This window comes from Gossypium hirsutum, chromosome A08, assembly GCF_007990345.1.
Source record: "Gossypium hirsutum isolate 1008001.06 chromosome A08, Gossypium_hirsutum_v2.1, whole genome shotgun sequence".
In the NCBI taxonomy this organism is placed as follows: domain Eukaryota; kingdom Viridiplantae; phylum Streptophyta; class Magnoliopsida; order Malvales; family Malvaceae; genus Gossypium; species Gossypium hirsutum.
Genome location: NC_053431.1, coordinates 72,425,996 through 72,431,280, shown reverse-complemented (window position 1 = coordinate 72,431,280; position 5,285 = coordinate 72,425,996). Strand labels below are relative to the sequence as shown.

The 5,285-nt window shown below is 38.0% G+C and overlaps 1 non-coding gene across 1 annotated transcript; it reads left to right on the top strand.

Annotated features, from left to right (window-relative positions):
• The first annotated feature begins 3,828 nt into the window (after nt 1-3,828).
• On the top strand, nt 3,829-3,935 carry LOC121205702 (small nucleolar RNA R71). The gene has a single exon (XR_005900778.1). It is a non-coding gene; the product is annotated as a small nucleolar RNA R71 (small nucleolar RNA).
• The last annotated feature ends 1,350 nt before the right edge of the window (nt 3,936-5,285 follow it).

Below are 5,285 nucleotides of genomic sequence, written 5' to 3'. Positions count from 1 at the left end.
GCCCGTTTTGCAACCAATTCATCATCGACTTTCTGAGCTTCACGAATTTGATGAATCAACAATGGTCTAGCCTTTAATTTTGCCACTAACACATTGTCGGATAGAACAGACAAGTGTACATTCATCGCTCGTAAAGCAAACAGTGATTTACGACTCAAAGCATCCGCAACCACATTAGCCTTTCCCGGGTGATAGTCAATGACAAGCTCATAATCTTTTAACAACTCAAGCCAACGTCTTTGTCGCAGATTCAAGTCTCTTTGAGTCATCAAATATTTGAGACTTTTGTGATCCGAATATACATGGCACTTCTCACCAAATAAGTAATGTCGCCATATTTTCAAAGCGAATACGATGGCAGCCAGTTCGAGATCATGGGTTGGATAATTTTTCTCATGTGGCTTCAGTTGCCTCGACGCATAAGCTACAACTCGACCTTCTTGCATCAATACACAACCCAACCCCAGTAAGGATGCATCACTGTAAATGACGAACTCCTTGCCTGATTCGGGCTGCACTAGTACTAGAGCTTCCGTCAAATGAGTTTTCAATTGATCGAAACTTTTCTGACACTTTTCTGTCCATTCAAACTAAACATCTTTCTGAAGTAGTTTCGTCATTGGTGTGGCTATCATCGAGAAACCTTTTACAAACCGTCGGTAGTAACCGGCAAGTCCCAAAAAGCTTCGAACCTCAGTAATATTTCTCGAAGGCTTCCAGTTAAGTATGGCTAAAATTTTGCTCGGATCAACTCGAATACCCGATGCGGATACCACATGACCCAAGAAGCTCACCTCTCTCAACCAGAACTCACACTTACTAAACTTAGCATATAATTGCTTATCTCGTAAAATCTGCAACACTAATCTCAGGTGCTCAGCATGCTCAGTTTCGTCTCTTGAGTAGACCAAGATGTCATCAATAAACACAACTACAAACCGGTCTAAATACGGTCTGAAGATTCGATTCATCAGATCCATAAATACCGCAGGGGCATTAATGAGCCCAAACGGCATCACTAAGAATTCGTACTGACCGTATCTCGTTCTGAAAGCAGTTTTGGGTATGTCCGAATCTCGAATTCGCAACTGATAATAACCCGATCTCAAATCTATCTTTGAAAACACCGAGGCTCCCTTTAGTTGATCAAACAAATCATCAATACGTGGTAACGGATATTTATTCTTTATTGTCACTTTATTCAGCTGACGATAGTCGATGCACAACCTCATGGTTCCGTCCTTCTTTTTCACAAACAATACTCGTGCACCCCAAGGTGAGAAACTTGGTCGAGCGGAACCTCTATCCGTCAACTCTTGTAACTGAGCTTTCAACTCTTTTAACTCGGTTGGTGCCATACGATACGGAGCTATCGAAATCGGTGTAGTCCCAGGTACAAGCTCAATACCAAACTCTACCTCCCGAACAGGTGGTAAACCCGGTAATTCTTCGGGAAAAACATCCGGGTATTCACAAACCACCGGCACAAATTCAAGTTTCCTTTCTAGCTCTTTATTATCAAGTACGTATGCAAGATACGCTTCACACCCCTTTCTCACATATTTTTGAGCTAACATCGAGGATATTATTGTTGGCAATCCATACAAGGCAGTAGACTCAACTCGGATTATCTCATTATTTGCGCACCTCAAATCACTAGTCTTGCTTTTGCAATTCACAACCGCATCATGCACGGTCAACCAATCCAAACCGAGAATAACATCAAACTCATCAAACGGCAAAAGCATCAAGTCTGCCGGAAAACAGGAACCTCGAATTACTAGGGGACATTTCTTACACACTTTGTCGACAAGCACGTAACGACCCAAGGGATTTGACACCCGAAGTACGAACTCAGTAGACTCAATAGGTAAAGTCTTACTGGATGCTAAGGTTTCACATATATAAGAATGAGTAGAACCAGGGTCAATCAAAGCAATCACATTAGTATCAAAGAGAGTAAAAGTACCGGTAATAACATCTGGGGAGTAATTCCTCTTTCTCCTTGGGTTACAAGTTAGAAGAAATAATCACTGGTACTGTAGAATTATTTCCAAGGAATACGTATTCCAAGTGATTTGGCAATTGTTTAAGTTCCAGTTTGGGAGGTTCTTTAATAGAGGGTTTTTGCTTAAGTTCATCGTTTACCTTAATACCCTCATATTCTGCTTGTCTTGGGGAGTGTTCATTGGAATCATCATCTACCTCCTCTCCTTGGGTAATATACAGTTCCAACGTGTCCTTATGTATGATTTCTTGAAAAGAATCTTGTGTAGCATAATCAATAGAGTCAATAAAATAACATGAGTCATCCTATTCCCTAGAAAATCTCATGGCATCATAAATTTTAAAAATAATCTCGTCGTCACCTACTCTAAGTACCAATTTACCATCACCAACATCAATAATAGCTCTAGTAGTGGCTAAAAATGAACGCCCTAAAATTAAAGGCACTTCAACATCTTCATCCATGTCAAGTACAATGAAATCAACAGGGAATATAAATTTATCTACTTTTACATCCTCTATAATACCCCTAGGATATTTAACAGATCTATCAGCTAGTTGAATACTCATCCTAGAGGGTTTAGGTTCCCTAAGACCAAGTTGTTTAAACATTTTATATGGCATCAAATTAATGCTAGCGCCTAAATCAGCTAGTGCCTTATCAACATTAAAACTACCAATTAAGCAAGGAATAGTAAAACTTCATCGATTTTTCAGTTTGGTTGGCAGTTTATTTTGGAGTATGGCCGAGCACTCCTCGTTAAGTTCCACTGTAGATAAGTCTTCAAACTTCCTTTTATTTGTTAGAAGCTCCTTTAAAAATTTTGCATATAGAGGCATCTTTGATATAGCTTCAACAAAAGGTAAGTTGATATGCAGTTGTTTAAAAAGTTCATGAAATTTACCGAATTGTGCATCCATGCGGTCTTTCCTTAACTTTGTTGGATATGGGATTGGTGGTTTATATTCCTTTGACATTGGATTGTCATTGTTTTCGGGTTTTACCTCCTCTCTTTCAGGTCTATCAGCTTCTTTTGGTGGCTTCTTTTCAAACTCAGCTAACACTTTCGTACTCCTAAGTGTAACTGCTTTTACATGCTCTTTTGGGTTAGGTTCGATATTACTAGGTAGACTTCCTAGTGGTCTCTCTGAAATCATCTTAGCCAGTTGTCCAATTTGATTCTTGAGCCCTTGGATCAATGCTTACTAATTTTTAAGTGCAGTTTTAGTGTTCTGAAAATGGATTTCCACTACTGAAATAAATTTTGTAATCATCTCCTTAAGGTTCGACTTTTTCTCTTGCTGGTAAGGTTGTTGTTGGAAGCCTGGTGGGGGTGGTGGTCTCTGATTCCCTTGGCCTCCCCATGAGAAATTTGGGTGGTTCCTCCAACCTGCATTATAAGTGTTACTATAAGGATTATTTTGGGGTCGATGATTATTACCCATTAATTTAATTGCTCATTTTCCATGTTGTGGCCATAGGGTGGGTATTCTGAATTGGTCGATCCACCTCTACTTGCTTCGTATTGTATTATTGGGTGAACTTGTGAAGAACAAAGTAAACCATCAATTTTCCTATTCAGAAGTTCTACCTAATTAGAGAGCATAGTGACAGAATCAACGTTAAAAATGCTGACTACTTTGGTCGGCCTTGTCCTCATGACTTGCCACTGATAATTATTCAGTGACATCTCTTCTATAAATTCATAAACCTCTTCAGGTGCCTTATTATTAATTGTACCACCAGTAGCTGCATCAATCATCTATCTAGTTGAAGGATTCAAACCGTTGTAAAAATTTTGAACCTGTAGCCATAGAGGTAACCCATGGTGAGGGCACATTCTCAATAGATCCTTCTATCTCTTCCATGCATCATATAGTGTTTCTAGATCCATCTGCACAAAAGAAGAGATATTATTCCTCAACTTAGCCATTTTAGTAGGCAAAAAATATTTAAATAAGAATTTTTTGGTCATTTGTTCCCAAGTAGTAGTTGACCCTCGTGGTAACGAGTTCAACCACTGTTTAGCTTTGTTCCTCAATGGAAAGGGAAACAACCGAAGGCAAATAGCATCGTCAGAAACGCCATTGATCTTAAAAGTGTCGTAAAACTCTAGAAAATTCGCCAAATAAGTGTTTGGATCCTCGTCTTGGAAACCATCAAACTGAACAAACTGTTGTATCATTTGAATTGTGTTAGGTTTCAGTTGAAAATTATTTGCAGTAATAGCAGGTCTAACTATACTCGATTCGGCTCCTGTTAAAGTAGGTTTATAATAGTCATACATAGTACAAGAAGCAAGATTCTAATTTATTGGATCTGCAGCAACCACAGGAGGAAGCTGATTATTCTGATTTTCAGCCATCTCCTCGGTTGTATTATGGATATCTTCCTCTTGTCCTTCCTCTATGTTTCTTAGGTTTCACTTTATTTCTTTTCGGTTTCTACGAGCTGTGCTTTCAATCTCACTGTCAAAAAGTAATGGTCCTAACAGGTTTCTTCTAGTCATAAAATATAAAAACCTGTCAGAAGAAAACAAAAGAAAATTTAGTAAAATTAACAAAACTCAGATAAAATTTAAATTGCAATAAAATAAATGGCTAAAGTAATAAAAATTAAGCGTTCCTACTATTTTAGTTCCCCAGCAACGGCGCCAAAAACTTGGTGTATGCGTGATAAGTTTTATATTTATGATTGATCGTACTTGAAAACTAACTAATATCACGATGAAGGCAAGTGCACCTATCGAACAGTAGAATAGTTTATATCAAGACCGGAATGTCTAACCCACAGGAACTAAAAGTACTAGTATTAACTTTCTTTTTATTATCTAGCCTAAAAATAAAGGGATTTACTTTATCTAAACTAATTAACAAAACTAAGAATGCACATAAAGAAAATTGGGGAAATACTTTTTGGGAAAACTGATTGATTTGGACAATACCCAAGGAAAAATCCACCTAGACTTCACTTGTTACCTGACTCTGAACCAGATGATTTATTCACTTGACTCGATCGGTAGAAATTCGTAAGTTATATTATTATCTCTCGAGAGACTAACAACGTCTAACCCTAGGTTGATTAATTGAAATCTCTTTCTAATTAAAATCCCTAGTGTTGCATTAACTGAATCTATGGATTCCCTTATTAGGTTTGACCCTAATTTGGCAGATTTATGTCACCCTATGTCTAAGGATGAAATCAACTCCACTTAATTATGCTAGATCTACTCTTAGACAGGGACTTTTGCTCCTCTGAATAAGCACATCAAAACTTG